At 44.8% G+C, this 22,737-nt stretch overlaps 1 protein-coding gene across 16 annotated transcripts in view; it reads left to right on the top strand.

Annotated features, from left to right (window-relative positions):
• The first annotated feature begins 1,374 nt into the window (after positions 1 to 1,374).
• The window catches only part of TNC (tenascin C), a 92,101-nt gene continuing 70,738 nt past the window's right edge, over positions 1,375 to 22,737 (top strand). For 4 of the 16 annotated variants that reach the window (XM_035723441.1, XM_035723442.1, XM_035723440.1 and 1 more), the window contains exon 1: positions 1,377 to 1,652. The gene's annotated coding sequence lies outside the window, so the exon portion shown is untranslated. Of the gene's footprint in view, positions 1,653 to 3,161; positions 3,349 to 16,359; positions 16,377 to 16,517; positions 16,652 to 22,737 lie in introns of those variants that run through there. The other 12 variants (XM_035723438.1, XM_035723437.1, XM_035723436.1 and 9 more) reach the window with 8 other exon arrangements.

The following is a 22,737-nucleotide window of genomic DNA, read 5'->3' on the forward strand; positions in this document are numbered from 1 at the left end:
AAAAAACACAAGGATCTCCCCTTTAGCTCTTATGGAACAAAGAAATATATTTCCCATATTTAAATATGGCAGTGATTTTTGTACAAGCAGTGTTATAATTCAGTAGGGCATAAAACATTTCAACATCATCTGACAATGTTCCTGGACAGTGGTGCACAGTAGAAAGAACTATGGAGTCCGGTGGTGTCATCTAAACCCTTCCCAGGTGTATTCCCTAAGTGGACTTACATTACTTCTCTGAACCTCCCATTTCTTCGCCTGTCAAAAGGGCTCGACACCTGCTTGGTGTGAGTAAGCCTGTAATGAAATAATATCCATCAAGTACCTCGTGGAGCACCTACTATAGACTTAAGAAGGGTGGGTCCAACGATAGCCACAGGTTACATGATTCGTCATTTCCCTCCACTATCCCCAAACTACTGTGTGTTGTGACAAGCTGAAACACGGGTGCCGTGCCCTTGCTGCTTCCCCACTGCCTCAGATGCCTGTGTGTGCCCTGCAGATCCTCAGTGCATGCTAACCACCAAACGAATGGATGACTCAGAGCTTGGAAAGAATCCTCAGCAGGCTGGAGAGCAAAGGCGCTGCTCATGTCTCAAAGATTAAGTTGTTACCTTTTTTTGTTTGTTTGTTTTCGCTTTGTGCTGGACACCTTTCCGCACTGAGCACCGAGAAGAAAACTTGAGAGAGCTTTCCCCAGGAGGTGCTACTTACAAGACAGGCCCACTCACAGGGCATGGACATTGTCCAAAAAGCTGCCCCTGGTAGGGCACTGGGGCAGGGATGGTGAAGCCTCTGGGCAGCTGGGCATGGCTCCCTCCCCCAGAAGACCAAACCGGCCACATCTGTGCTCCCCGCACTGCCCCACCTGCTGAGAACTAATCCTGGGTTATCTCTCCACCCTCCCAGCGAAACCCAAAAGCCCCAGGCTTCTGAGGGGCTTTATCTCCTCTTTCCAGGAACTGGGCTCGGCCCCTTTCCTTTCGGTGGTGCCACTGGGCAGCTGCTGCCCAGAGCCCAGGCGAGCCCCAGGTCGCATTTCCAGCCCGCCTGAGTAGCAGAGCCAGGGCTGCCGATCCTGCTCCCCCTTCACTCCCTGGGCTTCTGTCTCACAGTTAGAAAATCCACTTGGGGAGCAAAGCAAAAATCACACCTAGCTAACAGCTGCTCTGGGTCTGGGTTGGGGGTGGAGAAAGGGAGGAGGCAGAAGCGGGGGGGGGGGGGGGGGGGGGGGGAGCTGGAATTCCTACTTTTGCCACAAATTGTATGCAAATGGGTTCCTTTCCTGGCAGGCAGCAGGGAGTGAGTGCGTCTTTCATGAGCTAACCCTGTTCCGCTGGGAGGGCTGTTCCTTTAATTCACCAACTGAAAAAGTAGGAAAGGATGTCTGGAGGCGAGGCGTCCCATTACAGAGGAAGGAGCTGCTATATAAGCCAGCCAAAGCTGGCTGCGCTGGTCGCAGCCTGCCTACTGTCACACGCTGTCCCGCGAGCCGAGCACAGACACGCACCGGCCGGCCTCTCTTCCGCACAAAGACTGCGCGGCTGGGGGTGACGCTGGGGGCAGCGCATGTGGGAGCCCCGCGGCTCACAGCCAGGTACTCCATGCAGCCGGTTCATTCAAGGATCTAGGTCCTTCCCAACTCCGGAAAGGTAAGTGGGTTTCACCCCATCGCCAAAGATCATTATGGCACACTGTTTGCATTCCTGGTACCAAAGGAGCTGTGGGTTCATAATTGTTGAACTTTTGCTGTGTCTTCGCTGCTGGCAAAATGGGGTATTTGTGACGATCAGATGCACGTTGACTGTCTTCTACTTACCCCTTCCAGTCTTGTAGATTTGGGGTGTTTGTTTGAGTTCTGCGAACAGTCGCATGTGGAAGGAACTTTCTGTAAAGTTTTTATCTCTGCATTCTCCAGAGGAAAAGTAAGAATCTTCTCTTAACTCCCTGCCTGGCTGATTCACCTGTGAATATTTTTGTTTGACGGGGAGAGAAGTAGAATTTGAAGGTGGAGATCATTCATGGCCTTACTCTGGGATAGGTCAAGGGAAAGTTGATAGAGGATGATAGAGAGAACAATAAAACTGTATATCTAAACAGCACTCACCTAGCAGTTTACAAAAGTTTTGTATCCATCCCTCATCCCACCACATCCTCCCTGTGGTAAGACACAGAAAGGGATGAGGGCTGGAGGACAGAAGGGAGGAGGGGGCTCCTAGGGCCAGACTACGAGGTGGGAGGGGTGGACACCAGCTTCCATTCTGAAGGGCAGGGGGACTCCCTGTGGGTATCTCCCGATTCACTGATCCTTGGGCTTGGGTACCTGTGCATGTCTGGGTGTGCTTAGAGCCAGCAGTACCACGAATCTTTCTAGAATCACCTCCCCCTCCTCATCTCTCATCACAGAAAGCCCTGAGAAACCCCTTGCCCCAGGGTTGGGAAGCTCTACCTGGCAGACTCTGAGAAGGGCACAGGGGCTCCTCTCTTTCTTCGGTGTTGTAAGGGGATTCAGAGCTCGGGTTTTGAAAGCAAGGGTCAGTCATTTTGGTGTCCCCACCACCACCATCAAAGATGAGAATCTGCAGCCTCTATGAGCCTCAGTGTCCACTCATCTAAAATGGGGACAATAACTTCTGTTGTCATTATGAGGAGGAAACGGGGCATAACGCATTTGGGAGAGTGAGTGCTCAGTAAGCAGAAGCTGGGATAATCACTGTTATTTGTCAAACACTGCCATCACCTTGGAAGTTAAAAGAGGCGATCTTGGATTGTTTTTCATGTGTTCCTCACCCTCTACCCCAAATCCCCTTCTTTCTCTCGCACTGGTCTGAGGGTGTCTCAGTGGGCTGACAGGTCGGAGACTTGGCTGTATTTTATAAGCAGGAGGTTGTTTTGGCACAAGTTAGGGGAAAGGGAGCAGCCCAGGGCTGGATGTAAATGTCGAGTTCTGACTCGAGAATGCACAAGGTTTTGAGTTTGGGCGTTTGCAGATTCTAAAGCTGTCAGCTATGAAGTACGATGCTGCCGGGGAACTCCTTGGAAATGCTTTCCATCCAGAGTGAGAGCGGGACAGGGAGCCCCACCTGAAGAATGAATGCCTCTTTTTCATGTCTTGTGGACCTTTCCCCCTTTTTTATGAAGCTTTCCCATATGTGCTTTAGAAATAAAACCTGCTGCCCACCCCAGCCAGCTTTCTGCCTTGTCCTTCAATATGGTAAGCCCAACTGAGAGCTGGGGAGAGGAATTTCAGGTTCAGCACTAAAGAAATCTCTGGGAAGTTTGCTGGCTTCGTGTGCATCTGAGCCCACTGCCGTAGATGTGATTGTGCTTTGACCATACGTGTTTCAGGTAAGTGATGGCGTTTTGGGGAAGAAACTCATGCACTATATGAATAATCTCTGGTTTGCTCAGAACAGTGTGCATCAGATGAGGATGAAAAGGGGTATTGCCAACTCTACAGTCTTTAAAGATTTTTTTCTTGTCTGTGCTTTGTTTGAAAAACCTAGCTTCCCTATCTCATCTTCTAGCTGCTTGTCTCCTCCCCCCCAAGGAAGTTACTGATCTTCCAGCCCTCAGTGTTGTTGTCCATATAAAGAGAATGACAATCTGTATCTCTCAGGACTCTTGTGACGTCCAGATGAGATCATATATAGCAGACTCAGTACCTGACACATAGTAGGGGCTCAGTAAATGGAGATTTTTTCTTAGTTTTCTTGCTTCTCAATTTATAAGGACTTATCTGAAATTCATGTTCTCAGACAGTGGTTTTCAAACTTATATTTAGCCGTGGAAATATTCATTAAATGAAATTGATGGCAGAACTCCAATATGACCGGTAAATGTGGGGCTACTTTGGTTGAAGTGGGAGGGGAGGGTCTGAAATTCACCCCATGGTTCTCAGCCCTTGGGACATTTCCACAGAACCTTGAATGACACAAATGCAGTTAAAAATCATGAAGCAAGGCAGAGTACATTCAGGCCGCAATCTTGCACTTCAGTGGGGATGTTTGCCCCTCCGGGGCCCACCTGGAACAGGAATCAATACTATTCCCCGAGTGGGACAGTAGCCACGAATGTGGGAAGTATAAAATGCTTAACAAAGGACAATTATTTCAATTAATTTTAATGATACCTGTAGCCAAAATATATGGAGAGTCTACTCTTGTGTACATCAACTACTAAACATCCACAGGACATCTCTGAGAAACGGACCATGCCGATTGGGCAAAGACGTAGGCTGAAGAGTAGAGAAGATGAATAATGTTTCTGGAGCCCTAGAACACAGGGTGATGGAGCCAGTTTTGAGACCCAGGTCCTGATGATCCCCAAAGCACATTCCACCGTGTTCCTTCTGAATGCTGCTGCTTCTTGCGCTCGCTGCCTTTAGAAGGAAAAAAAACTTCCTTTCTGACTAAATCTACCCCTCCAGCCAGACTGTGGCCACCCATAAATACAGCAGTAGCCTGATCATATAACCAGAATGGAATTTGGAAAGGGAATTCAAGCTGACAGAATGAAAAACACGTCCCCCTTAATCCTACCCTTTCTGAGGCTCACAATGAACTAAGAACACCTATTCCCTCCTTCCCCTGGGTTTCTGTAGACACACAGCCATGTTTTCTTACAGGGAAAACTATCTAGCTGGTGTAAAGCACAAGGCCCTCCACACTGAAGTCACTTTAGTTTGAAAAGTAGAAAGTAGGCACCAGACATTGAGCTCACCCCAAATACACAATTCCTTGTGGTGAGGATAAAACACATACACACAGTAATAAACATTGAGGGCTAACTGTGTATCACATGCATGATAGGAGGGTTTGTCTCTCGTTCCTCATCTAATTCTCACTCTAACACTGCAAATTATAAATCACTCACTCCATTTTATGGACAGAGAGCGAAAGCCCCAAGAAGGTAAGTGGCTCACATGAGGGCTTTCCATAAGTGAGGAGCAGGGTTGGCTTTGAACCCAAACTCTCTGACTAAAACTCTACTGTTCTTTCCACTGTGCTGCATTGCTTCCTGAAGTCGGGCAGGGCTGACCCCATGTAGAACCTTGAATGATCTCTTTCAGTGACTGGCCAGACCGTAGAATGCCCCCGACTGGCCTTGGTATCTGTTGACCTGACAGAATAGCCCTGCATATATCATTTTCCCTGGTGCTCAGAAAAAGTCAGCTTATAGTGGTGCAGTTCTCTGCCTGGAAACAGGAAAGTTCGAATTTCAGCCGAGAGAGAGAGAGAGAGAAGAATGACACTAAAGGTAGCGGTCAGGTTATTACTGTTGGTTTTCATCCCAGGAAAGGAGGCACAGACTTTGCTGTGCTCTGCAAGCTGGAACTCTGCTTGGAGAAGCAGCACCGTCCCTGTACCTGCACCCTCTCCGGGAGCCAGGTGAACCGAGCACCTGGTGTAAAAGGGCTGATGGGGGGACAGAGTGAGATCAGTGTGCCCGGCCCTGGGGCAGTGAATCTCAGGACGATCAGGAAATAAAGGTTTGTAGGCTCCAAGCCCCCAATTCCCCTGAAGTCTTAGAGATGAAGGTGATGGTTCAATCACTTCTTGCTTTGAGAAGATCACAGGGGATTCCCGTGCATCTAAACCCGGCCAATTTGAAGATCTTCAGCATGTGGGAAAACAGGAAACAAAGGCTCCCTTCCAAGGGGGAAAACCCCATCAAACTCCTGCCATCTCCAGGCCGTAATCCCATCCAAACAAAAGGCAGCAGTAGCCTTGCCTACCGGAAAGGGGCTGTGCACTCCGTGTGGCTTCTTGGTAGAGGGGAAGAGTCTGTGTGCCTACCTGATTCTAACCCTGGTGACCAGACTTTTCTTTCAGTAATGCCCTTAAGCCTAGAATTGTTCTTCTCGTTCCTTCTGCCTTGTCTCATATTTCTGGCCTCTATTTAGCAGCAACCTCGTTCGGCACTATCATTGCATCCTCTGACCCTCCATCAAGGAATAAAAGCAAAATGCCCATACTGAAAGCACCCTGTGTGAGGAAAAGCCCTTTCATGTGCATTTCTAGTCTATTTGTGAACGGAAATGAAAAAAAATATCATGCCAGATTGTCTCAGATTTTTTGAAATTTTGTGAAATTCACAGGTTCTTAATTATGTAGCCATGGTAACTCGAATAGTTTTGGTTGGTCCTTTAACACCCACCCCCACCCCCCAAACGCCCTGTGTCAGGAGCCAGAGAGATTTTGTAAGCTCTGAAAGTTGAGAGCTTTGCTTCAGAACTAACCAGTGGTTAACTCTTGCCCTGGAGGAGGTGAGTTGGCTGCTACGAACTTCTACATGAACAGGTCCAAAAAGGTTTTCTAGCTGGAGTTTTGGGGTGACTGTAATAGCTAACATTTCCCAACAACTCTACAGGCATTTTGCCTTTGAATCATCAACCATTCAGCCAGTGTAACTGCCCCCCCATTTTAGCATCAGGGAACCTGATGCTAAAAACATTTAAGTAGCTTCCCCCAGACCACACAGAGAGTAAATGTCGGAGCCAGAACTCAAACCCAGCTCCAAGTCCTGAACACGTGGTTATAACCATTAGGATACGCAGGTCACGCTCCGCACCTTAATTCTATTTCATCTTCTGACAACAGAGAGGGCTGGATACCACAAAGCTAAGAAAGAATCAAAAGCTTGTCTTTCAGACCCCCGTGTTCTTCTCTTCAGCATGGCAGCCGCTGGTGGTATCTCTGACTTCCTCCTTCTGGTTTCGTTTCCTGTGGAAACTGTAATTAAATAATTAGTGTATAATTCCTAATACAATGTGTTTCCTCTCCTGGACTCTAAGCGGCCCGAGGCCCCTCACCAGCCTGAGACCTGAAGCAGGTGCACACACAGATGCAAGTTTTCCCTCATGAAGCCATGCTTAGCCTGCAGGCTGGCTCAAATACCCCTCTCCTGGGTTCCCGCGGAACTGTCTGCTTCCCCCACTGACATCCGTGTTTCATAAATACTTTGATGATCACCTCCCCCGCCCCACCCGGCTGCACACCCCTGAGGTCAAGGTAATCAGAGAGGCAGCAACTGTGTCTCGCTGGTGCTCATTTTCCCCAGAGTCTAGCCACCTGCTGACAGGTACCAGGCCCTCAGTAAGTTACTGTTGAAGAAACTCTCTAATTGCCCCAAAGGAAATGGAACAATAGCACAGCACTGCCTTACTTCGGGACTGTGTTCCACGGCTTGTGAAGCATTTTCCTCTGCTGGGTCAGTTTTTAACAAAGTAGGATGCACAGAAATTTGTAAACGTATAAAATGACTTTTCCATGCCTCACAGATTGTCCCAGCAACTATAGGTAACCTTACAAGTGGGTAAACTGAGGCCTAGAAAGGTTGTCATTTGCACAAAGTGGCAAGTGGTGGCGCGCCCATCTCCCGCAACCGCGCCTCTTTCCTGTGCCACTTAGCCCTTCAGGTCTTCTTCCCATTTTTCAGATAAGAAGGAGGTTGAAGACAGCAGGCTACTTTCCAGAGGAATATTTACATTTTTAAAGGGTAGCTCAGTAGAGAGGGCAATGCCTAACCGATAAGAGAATTGCCAAAGGTGGACTTCAGGCAAGGGGATCCTTGGGAGGAGTAGGAGAACTCAAATTTTATCACCCAGGGATGTGTTCGGGGGTAAAACCATACTTGACAGAAAGAAAGATGGTGGGGACTGAACATTGAGTGCAGGTCAGTATATTTTTGTTCACAACTCTAAGCCTACATGTGCAGCATAAGGCACTCCTGGGTCATAGCAGTGCACTGGGGAACTTTCTAGGCATGCAGTCCAGCAGCAATGCATATGGCCTCCCTGCAGAAGTGACACACCAGAGCCAGAACAAGAAAGCCTAAAGCAGCCCTGGACTCTCTGCCAGGCAGAACCTCTCCCAAACACTGCATCCAGTGTAGGCACCAAGATACAACAGCAACAGCAGCGATACCAGTAAAGCATGGGAATGCATCCAGACAAGAAAGCCATGACTTTCCACTTAGGGAAGAAACAGTCTGGGAGAGGCAAGTACACAAGGAGCGGGAGAGAACCCACCTGCTGGGGAGCTCAGGGAAGTAAAAATCAGCTCATGCTGGGCACTTGCACCTTTGGTGCTGCCCCCGAGGGAAGCTGGCTGCTCTCTGAGAAACTTGTGCGCTGGGTCCTGGGATGGTCATACAGAGGTGGCTTGATGCAGAGATGTCACAGTAGAGTGTTTTAACTTATAGGTAGTTTGTTAAAAATTTTTTTCCTGAGAACCTATAGAATGTTGAAATTGAAAGGGCTCTTCAGCAGCTTCTAGGCAAGGGGCTTGGAGACCGGATTGAAAAGACTCCTCCAAGGCGATTTGGGGGCTGCCGTGGAGAGATGGGGAGGCCAAGCAGGGGCTCCATTCAATCTTATTTTAATTTAAGCCCCTTCACTTTTATCTGTTTTGTGCACAGAGCTTCCTCACAAAATGTCATTTGATGAAAGAGTTCTGAGGCCAAAAAAAAAAAAAAAAATTAAAGTTTTTGCAAATTGCTGGCCTGGTTTAACTCCCTTTATTTGGAAGATGGTAAAACTGAGACTCAGAGGAGGGAAAACTCCTAAGATCTCACGCCAGTTGGCAAGAGGGTCAGGTCTCAGCCCGAGGTCTTCTGACTCTTGCTCTTGAAAGCCAGGGACAATATAAAAAAAATGACAGAGTTAATATATTATTTAAGAAGGGAAAATTAGCAGAGTCTTACTCTCTGAACACCTTTAGCACACAGGGGTTGAGGCAAGCGTCCACTATATTTGTTATCTCTTGCATAACAAATTGCCATGAAATTTGGTGGTTTAAAATAACACCCATTTATTATCTTACAATTTCTGTAGGTCAGGAATCTGAGCATAGCTTAGTTGGACGTTTTAGGTCATGGTCTCTCTTGAGGCTACACTCACAGTGTTGGTCAGAATTGAGGTCTCGTCTGAAGGTTCAACTGGGGAATTATTAGCTTCCAGGCTCACTTACATGGTTGTTGGCTACATTCAGTTTCTTGAGGTCTGTTGGCCCAAGACCACCCTCAGTTCCTTGCCACACAGACTTCTCCAACATGGCCATTTGTTTCATCAAAGTCAACGAGAGAGAGAGAGAGAGAGAGAGAGAGAGAGAGCCTGCAAGCAAACAGACATCACAATCTTGTACAGCTTAATTGTGGAAGTGATATACCCATCACCTTAGCCATATTTTGTTGGTTAGAAATAAGCCACTAGGCCATCCCACACTCAAGGGAAGAGAATTGCACAAAGATGTGAATAGGAGGGGCAGTATCATTGGGGCCCATCTCAGAGCTTCTCTGCCATTCCAGCACTCCAATGTCACCTATTTCTGACAACTTCTTATCAATAACAAGTTCACCCAACCCACACCTGCACTGCTGTTGATGGGCAGTCAACAATTATGGCAGCCACTAGAGTGGGCTGTGTTTTATTTAAGCTTTCCGTCCATTTATAAGGTGGAGCCAGGTGTTTTGCATTAGATATCCTAGTTCATTGGGGAGCCATAATTCCTCTTGACTATCTCAGGACAGAATCATCCAAGGCAGTGGCTTCAAATAGATTTCATTCAAAGGCAAGACATTCGAAGTGACAAAATCTGAAACTCATCCATTGTCTCCCCTCCCCAACCTATTCCTCTCTTAGCAGATATAATGAAGACTAAAATTTAGGATTAATTCTTTCTCCCTTTCTAGTTTGTCCTTACTACACCATCATACTCTAAACTTGTGGATTCTATTGCCTTAACAAGTCAATCAGTTCAATGCCTCCCCACCCCCTCCCTCATCATCCTAGTTCAGGTCGTGCATCTCACAGATGGACCATAGCAATGGTTTTCCCACTGGCTCCCATCCCACCAGCTTTTCCTTTCAATCTATCCCTTAACCTGGGTTATAGGTAAACATTCCCAGGCTTAAAGATTTCCAAATGATTCTCTTCTGGCCACAGGAAAAACTCAGATCTCCAACCTGGAATTCAGTTTCTTTCATGATCTGGCTTCCGGCCTCCAAACAGACCTTGTACTTCAGCTGTAATCCATACTCTCAACAACTATTTCATGCTTTTCATGCCCTGGCAAATGCCACTCCCTCTTTCCTAGAATATCCTTCCCTGTGTTTTTCCTCCACTCATAATCTCCTTTTAAAATTCAGTTCAGGAACCACCTCCCTCCTCCGGGTAGATGAAATGTCCTTTTATTGTCATCCCATTCTACCCCGTATCTTTTTGTGTCATCACCCTTATCATTCTGGAACTGCCTGTCTGCTCATAGATCAACCGCTCCTGCCAATGAAGTTCTCGAAAAGAGAATTTGTATCTGGTTCATCTGAAAATTGAGCACAATTGGAATAAAATTAATCTTTAACCACAGACAGGAGTTATTGCTGTGTCCCAGATTTGGACTTCTCCTTCCTCACTAGAGTTTATTTAGAAAGCCCAGAACTTGAAGTTGTTTTCATGTCTTGCCCTCTGAGCTTTCAACTGTGCAGAGTCATGTCATGACTTATGACAGCAGGAAGCCAGCTCTGTTCTGGGACAGGAAAACATCTCAGGACACAGACTTCGAGGAATGCCCTTGCTTTCAGAGGAGGCTTCTGGGATCAAAGCATGCCCTGCCTGGGATTTGGAAAAACCAGTACCAAGGACAGAGGAGGCCTGTCTAGGGATTTGAGGCTGAGTCACAAGAGATCCTAGTATCTGAAGGTTATAACAAGGATCAGTCTACAAACAGTGGGAGAAAGGTAAGGACTCAAGGGAGGGTTGGAGACAAAGAGCTCTCTATCTTAGGACATGGAGAAATTCACAGCACAGGGGAAGGATCGGCTAATGGTTCAGAGTATGGCTTTGGCATTAGTTCTGGGTTCAAGTGCTTGCTCTTTTATTATCAATGTGATCTTGGCCAAGTTACTCAACTTCTCTAATCCTCATTTTCATCCATAGTAAAGGCAAAATAGTAGCACCTACTCCAGAAGGTTATTGTGATGATTAAATGGTGTAAGGGTGAGTGCATTGTTTAGCACAAGACTGACACTTGGGTATAAATGTTTTAACATATTTTATTATTTTTTTATTAACATGTAATGTATTATTTGTTTCGGGGGTACAGGTCTGTGATTCATGAGTCTTACACAATTCACAGCGCTCACCATAGCACATACCCTCCCCAATGTCCATCACCCAGCCACCCATCCCTCCCACCCACCTCCACTCCAGCAACCCTCAGTTTGTTTCCTGAGATTAAGAGTCTCTTATGGTTTGTCTCCCTCTCTGGTTTCATCTTGTGTCATTTTTCCCTCACTTCCCCTATGATCCTCTGCCTTATTTCTCAAACTCCACATATCAGTGAGATCATCTGATAATTGTCTTTCTCTGATTGACTTATTTCGCTTAGCATAACACCCTTTAGTTCCATCCACATCGTTGCAAATGGCAAGATTTCATTTCTTGATGGCTGCACAATATTGCATTGTATATATGGGTATAAATGTTTTACTGTCATTGTTGCTACCTGTTATTGAAATGGTCATGGGTAATAAGGCTCCATTAGACAAGCAGTTCCCAAAACTATGGCCTGTGGAGCAGCATTCTTGCGAGATGCAACTGTAAAAGTGTTCTGTGGACAAAGGGGTTTAGGGGACCCTTGGCACTGTGTCCTGTTCTTGGGAATTCTTAGCTCATATTCCAAGGGTGGATATAGTGTAGATAAGAGGACATGCAAGATCCTTTTAAGCTCCTCATGGAGCTTATATTATGGTGGAAGAAGAGAGATGATAACAAAGAATCAAATAAACTTGTGAGTACAATTTCGGGCAAGTATTTGCTAAGAAGAAACATAAAACACAGTAAGAGAGCAGACAATGAGATGGTGGTAAGTGGGGTGCTCTTTTAAATAGGGTGAGACATGGAGATGACATTTAAGCAGAGATCTGAATAGAGAAAATGAGCTCTGTAGGTAGTGGCTAGGACTTAAGATTTTATTCTGAGTGTGATTAGAAGCCAGTGGGAGATTTGGGGGAGAAGAGTACATGATCTAAGAAATCCTGTAGCAGTTAACCAATCCAGCTTCGTTTAATCCAGTGTCTCCTAAGTTATTTGACCATGTACCTAAAAACATCTTGGAATGTAATCTGGTAAATTCTACACTAAAGCACAAGGCTTCATAGATTTTTAAAAGGACTATAAATTTGCTCTCACTCATCTAGACCTATGGTAAAAAGCCCAGCAAACCACTCGGGCTGAAACAGGCATGCCCAGAGCAAGAAGACCTAGCTCTAGAGGTAAAGAGAAGCAGGGTGTCACCCTAATTAGGAACTCTTTTTGGCTGAGATGATCGATGAGCACAGCCAGGCTGCAGCAGACTCTGGAATCCCATCTCAGGCCAAAGGAAACTTGCCAACATCTGCCTAAAAACTAATCAGTGTTTGCAAACAGTACACCTTGGCTTAAGCTTTCTCCAGAGGGGAAGTGTACAAAACTTGAGGTCCGGCCAGAGGCTCTGGGAGAGAGACAGAGGTCAAATATTTCGGCGCTTACACACAGACAGCCACCAGATTGCTGCTAAAGATCTAGGAAATGGAAGGTGAAGGTGTCTGCTCGGGCTCTGATCTCTCTCTTTATTGAGCAGCGCTGATTTAAATTTTCACCTTAAAATGAACTACAGGAAGTTGCTTGATGAATCAGCCCAAGGTAGTAGTTGAGAGCACACATTTTAGAGTTACAAGTTATGGTCCAAATGCTGGCTGTCCCTCTAAACCCATCACTGAATCTCCCTGAGTCTCGATTTGACTTCCAAGTGTGTATAATAATGCACACTATCTCACCAGGTTGTCATGACAAATGACAAGATAAATGGTAGCATGTATAAACAGCTTCTAGCATAAGGCATGGCACAAAATGATATATAGTAGACTCTCAACAAAATATTAAGTTTCCTTCTTGTCCAGTTCAATCTGTATTTGGTTTTACTACTGTATTCCAGCAAGGGTCAGGAAACCCAGGTGGCAGCCTATTTTTATAAATAAAGTTTTATTGGAATACAGCCATGCTCATTCCTTTATGCCACGACAATGGCTACTTTCTCTGCAATTGTAGAGTTGAGTCTTTGTGACATAGATCGTCTAGCTGCAAAACCTAAAATATTTACTGTCTGTCACTTAGAAATAAATTTATGACCCCTGCCAGTGTGCTAAATTTAGATACGTAATTTCCAATCACCACAACCTAGCAAGGTATATATTATTATACTTATACATATAAAGAGATTGAAGCAGAAATAAAGGCTCATCTAATAAGTCCCCCTCCAAAAACATAATGCTGAAAGAAACTTCGAAGAATGACAGAAGAGTTATTCATTTATATGATTCATCCTCAATTTCCCCTGGAACCCCCTCTGCCTCTTAGCTCTCTCAGGCTGAATTTCTTGACTTCCCTGCCATATGCTGAATTAAATGTTGTTGTCCAGAAGGGATTCCACCCCCCAATTTTCCTTATTTGTTTATTTGTTCATATAAGTCCGTTCTTTCAAAAATGAAAATTATAGTTTCTAGACTCTCTGAAAGACTCTCACGCCTTGACTGATTTTTTGGAAACAATACTCTTTTTTTTTTTTTTTTTTTTTGGTTGTACATAGCATGAGGGCCAGTTTTCCAGAAAGGAGAGATTTGTTAAGCTCCTCTGTCTGCTGCTTCTCACTTTATCTTCCTCTCACTTACTCACTTTCTCTCCAGGCCAGACTCAAAGAGAGTAGGCTGTTTCCAGGGGCTTTAAAGATTTGCCTGAGACATAGATATTATAGCACATTTGGCTCTGTGCCTCCCCTCAAGTTCAAAACTACATAAAATGGCTATGTGCACTCCAGCTCCCCAGCCCCACCCTCCTAAGGGGCCCCATTTTAGGGATCCAACAATTCTACTTGCATGAGTGATAATTGGGTATCCCTCTGATATTTGTTGCATAAATATTAATTGTTTAAACTGAAAAAATGAATCTTGCTTAAACGATAACTTGGTATAGCAGAAAGAGCATAGGATTTAGAATTATAGGACTGAGTTCTTAATTTTGAATCAAATAATTGCTGGCTGGGCAAGTTATGTCACCTTCTGAAACCTTCAACTCTCATAACAGTAAAATTGGAACAGCACTTCCTAACTCCTGAGGTGGCCATCACAATTAAAGGGCATCTGCAGGGGCCCCTGGGTGGCACAGTCAGTTAAGCATCTGACTCTTGGTTTTGGCTCAGGTTGTGATCCCGGGTTCATGAGATTGAGCCCCACTCAGTACTGCGTCTGCTTGAGATTCTCTCTCCCTCTCCCTGTAACCCTCCTGCTCATGCTCTCTCTGTCTCTCAAATAAATAAACCTTAAAATAAAAAGGGCATCTGTAAAGTTCCAGGCACAGAATACATGGGACACTATCTGTCTCACTCATGGTTTACATTGGTGGAGAGTCTTCATCCATGAGCCTCACACACAGAGACTGGTCGTGCTCGGATATACCATTACTCTCATCTAATGTGTAATCACATGGAAGGAGGAGGGTGTAGATTTGTTCCAAATCTGCACTTTCCCCATCGTGTGCCACCAAACCGAATCCCGTGACATACTTCAAACACAAAATAATCGCATAGGTTTGGAAAACAACTATAAACTCTCCCCCTCTTGGAGATTTCTGATGAACACAAACCCATTAAAGACCCTGGAAAACCCCAAAGTAAACAAAGCTGTATGATTTGTTTGGTTTAGAACAGCATTTGGTTTAAAACAGCATTTTTCAAACATGTTTAAGTAGGAAAACTTTTTTTTCCCCTTGCATTAATACCTGCCAACATGTTGTAGATTACACTTTACAAAATGCCCTCTCAATCTCTTCTCGGCCTTTTGGCTAAGGTCAAGTGCAAAATGCCCCCTCACGTTATGCAGCTATTGGAAATCTCTCTATTTTTCAGGCTCATGTGCAGCTTCCCCTACTCTCTCTGGAAGTAAAGGTCTTTCTTTGTCAATAGTTACTCTGGACCCTGACCGCACTTTGACAACAGTCAAGGATGGCCCCAAAGCCGAGGGTAGGAATGGGCTCTCTGACACGTGAGTCAGTCCATCTGAATTAAATCCCTGCTGCCCCTTTCGAGCCCTGTGAGCTGGAGCTGGGTGAGCCTCAAGTTTCCTCATCCCTAAACTGAAAAATAAGTAAGCAAACAGACAAATAAATAAATAAATAAATAAAGGTCTTCATCGGTCTTGGAGAGGATTCAACAAAATAACCCAAGTAAGACACGTAGCACGATTCCTGGCACAGGTGTGTTCACTCAGTGTTCGCTACTATTGAAGCATTGAAATGGCCCCATTTGAGAAAGAGAGAGCCGACAATGAAAGTATGTTTCCTTGCATGGGTATCACACAAATTAATTGCTGGAGCCGTGTTAGTTTTCCCTGAGAGTCCGGTTTCCTGCTTCCAATCTTAGAGGCATAGTTTCATTTCAGGAGTCAACTTCTATCAAAATGCTTCAAACTTTATTGCACTTGATTCATACAGGCTTTTATATTGTCAGAGACTCCATCTGGTTCCCTCTGACTCAGGCCTCAAACGGCATTCCATTCATTCGAATATCAGCACATTGGCTTGGAAAAGATTGCCAAAGCCATCTAGTCTTGCTATGCCAAATATTTGGCACACATAGCAATACTCTCTCACTTTGGGACCCATGGTGTTCATTGCTAAGCCATCACAGCACTTTTTTCCCCCTGAGTCCAAACGAGGCCACGGTGCCAGGTGGCCGTATCAGCTCACTGAGGTTGACACGTAAGCTGAAACTCCGTTGCCGTCCCAAACCAGTTCAACCTCTCAGTCAATGTTTGAACCACCTCTACAATATTACTGTCTACTTGTTAGTATGTCCGATGTTTTGGAGCTCCCCAATAAGGGAAGCCACAGAGAAAGAGGAGAGAAAAGCAGAACAGATACTAACATTTGGGGGGGGGTATATATAACTCTATCATTCTATTCTCTGTCTCCAGCAACCCTGGAAATATCCTGATTTTACAGCTGAAGGAGCCACAATTTAGAAAAGTTATAGAATTTATTTGTAGAATTTTGTAGAATTTGATCTCCTGCTCTAAAGGCTATGTTCTCTATCCTATCACAGTGCCTCCTTAAACATTTTCAGTCTTTCAAGGCTATATCTCTGGCATTGGGTAGCTTACAACAGCTTCACAGGGGTCACCATGTCCCAGTGCCCTTTTTAAAAGGTTTCTTATTTAACATTGAGGTATGAGTCAGTCTGTAACCCATCCTTCCTAGACAAATCTCTGATCTCTTCACTTTGGCTCAAGAGCTCAAGAACCTACTTGCAGTAGAGTCAACTAGATTTCCTGGAATTTGGATGAAGGTAAGAGGAGGTCATTGTTCCATTAAGAAATGAACTGAAATTTACATTTGAAACAATTTTCCAGAACATTACAAGAACCTATATTGTTGCCACTTGGTCGAACCTATATTGTTGCCACTTTTTCTTTTCCTTTCTCTCTAGGCAAGAAAGAGGAGAGAGAAAGCAAGTGCTCTGCAGAACTTTTATTTCAAAAATTGAAACCAGACCACACCAGGGCAGTTTGTGGTCTGAATGTATCAATGGATCTAGTCATATTTCATCTGAGCTTTTCTTAGGTATACAAAACCACAAATATGAATCTCATTATTGTGTCTGAATGGAAATATTTTATGGATTAAGATTTGTGAGCTTAATTGGGTTGGTAAGGAAACTTCTGTTTGGGGGATGGCAAGAAGGAAGCCACAAAGCACCACCAGCCCTTCAGCCAAACAACTAAAGAAAGAAACATAATCTGGGGGGCAGGGGGCTGTCCTTAATACTGGCTACTTGACATGGGTCTAAAATGAAGTCCAAATTTAAGTTCAGCAGAAATATTGCCAAATTAGCAATGGATCACGGGTCCCTAGAACCCAAGAGTCAAGGACTGGGGACACACACTCTTGCTTATTTGACAGGAGAGTTGGTGGGACCTCCCAAGGTCCCACAGAGAGTGGTTGGCAGGACTGTGCCTCAGAGCTCATCTTCTAGCCCTTTGATCTACTGCACTCCCCACTGCACGGTCTCAGGAGAGCCTCAGATCTCTGGGAGCTGAGAAATAAGTAGTGAAAAGTCAAAATTCAAAAGGAGAGAGAGTGACCTAACTCTAACCCACAACAAATGCCACAGTGACATGGGAGGACTAATAACCCAGGAGGCCTCATTCACATGGAAACCAGAATTTTACACTGAGGACATCACAGGCCTGGTCAAGTTCACCTCCTGCCAATGGTCTAGTTGAGTTTACTGTGATGCTATGGAAGATGTATCTCAAAGCAGACAGTACTGGGCCCTCAAGAACCCTTGAGGTGTTGCCTGGAATCTCATGGGAAGGAGCCCAGCGTGTCTTGGCCACTCTTGTAACCCCTGGGCTTAGTGTGGTCTCTGGCACATAGTAGGTACTCACTGAATAGCTGAGTGAATAAAAATGAACTAATGCCGGGAGTGCAGCTATGATGAATTCCTTGATACATCTTGTCTTAGAAGAGATCACTGGAGAACTAATTACCTTAGAGCTATCAGGAAAATAAGAGTATTTGTTCATTCAGTCATTCCATGCCTATGAGACCCTGCTATGTGTAAGTTCAAATCAAGAAATATATTCAGCTTTATTTCATGTAAGTATAAACATATTGTGCCTTCACTATGTTGTAGACGCTGAGCTTGGTGTTGGGTATTAGGTGAATGGCTCAGATGTAGTTCCTGCCTTCATGGAGCTGACATAGTCCATACAATCTAACTCCTTACAGTCCAATATAAATACAAGATAGAATTGGCTTATGCTCTAAAAAGGGAAGGTATACATACATAATAAAGTCACTCAAAATCAATTTTAGAATGACACATGATGGAAATCATATCAAATCAAGAACCTGGAGAATTCAGAGGGAAAAAATTACCTGAGAAAACTTCTAATAATAGATGATTTTTTGAGCTCTATCTTGAAGCACAAATAGATGTGTCCGTTCAGAGATGGCAGAGGGGCTCTCGAGCAGCCTTTGAGGCTTCTGGTACCCTCTCTCATTGACAACTGAGATATGGCAGCATCTCCAAAGATTTTCCCCTTTGAGCCGGGTGTTTGAAACTTACGGAGATAGAGCGTGGGACTGGTCTTGAACCATAAATTTTTTCCTTGGCCCTCCAGCCCAAAAGCTGTAGAAGACCGTGGTTCAGGACACTTCACTTTGGACTCAGATGGACTTGTGTTCAAATCCTGACTCCACTACTTAATAAATATCTGAACTTACATAAGCCACATAATTATTCTCTGCTTCAGTTTCCTCATCTTCAAAATGAGAATAAAGATACTGCCTCAAAAAAAAAAAAAAAAAGATACTGCCTCATATCATTTTGTGAGGATTTTAAAATCGGAAACGTAAGATGCTTACCGGCAAAATAAGCACACAGGGAATGGTCATAGATGACATTTTTATTACTTTTATTATCACTGTTATGATTTCAACCTCTTCTTTATCTTCCAAGACCTTTTCAATCAATATTTGGTAGTTCTAAGCATTTCCTCCTCCCGGAAGCCCTCTGGGAACTTCCATGCTCAGACTGACACTTTCTTCAATTCCTTCATTCAGACCAGCACTGCTACTGAACCTTGCTATGTATATTCTAGTTTCTGAGATTTCTGGAGACAGAGAGTAAGTCCTTCCACTGCCTAGTCTCCCTAGCACACAGCACACTGTGCAGCCCATAGTAAGTAAAGAGCAAGCAGCCCTTAAAAGAATCTTAACACTCACACTCTTGCTATCAGCCTGAGAGTCTGTGCCATGTTCCCAATCTGCAGTGACACACACACACACACACACACACACACACACACACGTGCACGCACGCACACACACACACAAAATAAAAATAAAAATAAAAGAATACCACAGATATTAAATCCATAGTACATGGACTTAAAGTCAAATACATTTGTGGGCGCCTAGGTGGCTCAGTCGGTAGAGCATCTGACTCTTGATTTCAGCTCAGGTTAGGATCAGGATCTCAGGATTGTGAGATTGAGCCTGGAGTCAGGCTCCCATCTGTCCATCAATGGGCATGGAGCCTGCTTGAGATTCTCTCTCTCCCTCTGCCCGCCCCCTCACATGCTCTCTCTCTCTCTCTTTTAAAATAAAAAATAACAAAATAATAAACTGCGTTTGTGAACTTTTAGGAGGAAATTGTAGGCTTTATGATTAGAACATGCTGATCTTCTTCATTGTTGTATCCTTCATGGTTAACTCAAGGCTTGGCAGATGGTAGGTATTTAATAAATATGTACTGAAAAGTTGGATGGGTGGAAGGATGGATGGATGGATGGATGGATGGATGGATGGATGGATGGGTGGATGGATGGATGGGTGGATGGGTGGATGGATGGGTGGATGGGTGGATGGGTGGATGGGTGGATGGGTGGATGGGTGGGTGGATGGGTGGATGGGTGGATGGGTGGGTGGATGGGTGGATGGGTGGATGGGTGGATGGGTGGGTGGATGGGTGGATGGGTGGATGGGTGGATGGATGGGTGGGTGGATGGATGGATGGATGGATGGATGGGTGGATGGGTGGATGGATGGATGGATGGATGGGTGGATGGATGGATGGGTGGATGGATGGGTGGGTGGATGGTTGGAAAACTGCAGAAACCTTACAGGACCAAGAAACCTGGAAATCTCTTAACACAGAGTCTCTCCAAGATCCTATTGCTGATACGTCTTTCTGGGGACCTTTACAATGACCTCAGACTAAGAATTACCAGAAGCCTCTCCTATGCCGTTACTTTTGAAGGATTCTCAGTAGCCCGGGGGGAGAGATAAACCTCAATCAAATTCATTGACCAAGAGGGAGGATCTCTGGGTTTTAATATCAACTTTACCACTAACTAGCTACCGACCTTCTCTGATGTTTCAGTTCAGTAATTCCCTTTCAAGGCATGTACTACCTGTCCTGATTCAGATGTGGCTGCTGGAGCAATGTATTCATACCAGTTCTGAAGTGGGGCTCTGTGGAATTGTATAGGTCCTGATTAGAAATGCCTGCCACGTATACTAGAAGGATGTGTGCTGGTGCCACAGATTTGCCACCCCCCAACTCAGGGATTTTCTACAGTTGCTTCTAAGCCCTGCTCAACTCTGATTTTCACTCTATCATCTCATGTCTGTCTGTGTCTGTGGAAAGTGCCGAGAAGCTGAGCCAAACGTTTCCCGTCAGGAGCAATGTCTTAAAAGACTAAACCACAAGCAGCCTCTTCTGGAGAAATCCCTGGCAGAGCAGCATGGACATCCATCCCAAAAGGAGCACTGCCTCTTGGCCAGGGTACTGACCTCCCAGAAAAGAGCCCCACCCTAGCCTCACAGATTTGCCTTTTCTTGCTACTGAACGAAAATAGATAAACCAGGAGGAAAACCAGGGCTGTAGCTTCAGCCTCCTCACTCCCCTGTGGATTGCAGAGTATCCCTGTCACTTGACAAACTGAAGCACTAACAATGACACACTTCCAAGGAAAAAGCAGCAAGAGGGGGTTCCCCTGCCCTCCCTTATGAATTTCTCATCCTTCAGAGACTAGCCTTCCAATAACTGCCTTCTCTAAACCAAGGACACAAACCGTCACACAGTAACAACACCCACAGGTTACTGAGATCTCTGCCCTGTTAGGCACTATCCTAAATATTTTCATATATTATCTCATTTAATCTCATTTTCTCCCACTTGCAGTTGAAAGAACTTTATTGTGGGGTTGATACTAATATTACCGTTTTACAAACAAGAAAGGTGAGGCTCAGAGAGGCAATGTTACATATCGAAGGTCATGGCTCCTAGATGGAACCATGTGAAGTTGCCTTCTATCCAACCATTTTTGACCTACAAAAATGGCAATTCCACAGAGGTCAAACTGAGAGCAAGTGGCAGAACCAGGGTTCAATAGTACTTGCCTGATTCTAGAACAAATATTCTCAGACATTGCCCAGACTCTCCCTGGATAACTGTCCATTTTAGCATTTATCATTCTTCCCTGTAATTATCTGTTGATATGTCTGTTTCCTCTACTGGCCCATGAATTTAATGAGAACAAGAATGATCCGTCACGGGTCTCTGAAACACCTCACTATCCCGTGGGCTATCTTAGCACTCACTTAATTCATCTGTGTTGAATGCAAGAATGAGTAATTTTTCAAATGAATTCATTCTCAGGCCTCTGGGATGGATGATTACTGGCTCCAGTAGCATCCAAATTGGGCACCAGTTAAGTCACCATGCTACATGAATGGATAAATGCTTTTCAGTGCTGGATTTCAAACACCTAGGGCTTGGAGGTGCTTCGGTTTGGCAGTCAAGAGTTCTCTTAATTCTTTCAAGACAGGTTGTGCTGGCCCCACTAACTGTAAGGATCAGATGTCCTCGGAAAAAATCCACACTTAAGGTTGTTTCCTGGCTCCTGTCTCTTCCTGACACATTCCAAGAAGGAATTTATGGATGTTGGGAAGGACAAGGGGTGAAGAATTTCTAGAACCTTTAAGAACGCCCATGTAAGCAGCTCCATGCGTAAATGACTGTGTTCAATAAAATTCTCTTGCCTGTAAGCAAGAAGAAAAATTTGGTGTGAGCTGCCTCATGTGTTGCCAAAATGCAGTGGAAAGGGATTCATCTGCATTTCTAAACAGTTGGAATCCTCCTCACTGCCCCCAACCTAGGATATTTCATGTGCTTGCCTAAGTCAACAAGATAGATATATTCTGGGAGCCACTAAAAATGAAGTCATAAGTAACTAATTCTGAAATATGATTCTAGCCAGTTGGAAGTTTTATCTTTATCTAAAAATGAAATTGTTTATTCTCCAGCTGTGACTAGGAAAAAATTCAAAGATTGTTGATTCCTTCATCCAGCAATGGTCTTTGTCCTGTGGTGAGGTGCCTAAAAATAACGGATAGTTTATGTCATGCTGCTTCCAAAAGGTTAGCTACTAAACAGCTCTTCTTGGAGATGGGGTGGGGGCAGATCTGATAACCGGACAAGAGGCACCTTAAAGTATAAAATTATTAACTAGAAAACCCTTGGAAAATGGCTGCCACGATACCGACCGTACTCTCCTCACCTGTTAAATGAAGTGTTACCTCAGAGTCATGTTCTGAATAAAAATCTATAATGCCAAGATCTGGAAAATGATCCTACGCTGGCAACATCTAATACTGGAGAAGGTGAACCAAGAACTAATTTTTATCTTGCAACAAAGGTTTAACGCCCTCCCCCACTTAAAAAAAAAAAAAAAAAAAGGCTTCAGGACCATTATTTTAATCTTTTTAAATTTGGAGGGGGGAACCCTAAATATGCCAGGTATTTGGAGACCAGGGACTACAGACAGAAGCCTATGTTCTACCCAGTCCTCTCAACAGAGGACGCTGAGGAATTAGACGCCTATTCTTAGATACAACGTTGCTCTTCCTGGGCTCAGGGCTGGCTCTTCAAGTTGACCTTGCATGTCCCCCTCCTATCCCTTACCATGGTTCTACCAACTCTGTGTGCTCCTTTCTGCTCCCCTGCATGCCTTTGACACCCCAGGAGAACTAACCTTCAGTATTCCATCCACGTGACCCCCACCTCTGCCTCTAGCAGGGAGCTGCAAAGGGATGCATGTGCCATCTTCTTTATTCTCCTTATCAACCCTGCACTC

The sequence above is a fragment of the Zalophus californianus genome, chromosome 13 (assembly GCF_009762305.2).
Source record: "Zalophus californianus isolate mZalCal1 chromosome 13, mZalCal1.pri.v2, whole genome shotgun sequence".
Lineage (NCBI taxonomy): Eukaryota > Metazoa > Chordata > Mammalia > Carnivora > Otariidae > Zalophus > Zalophus californianus.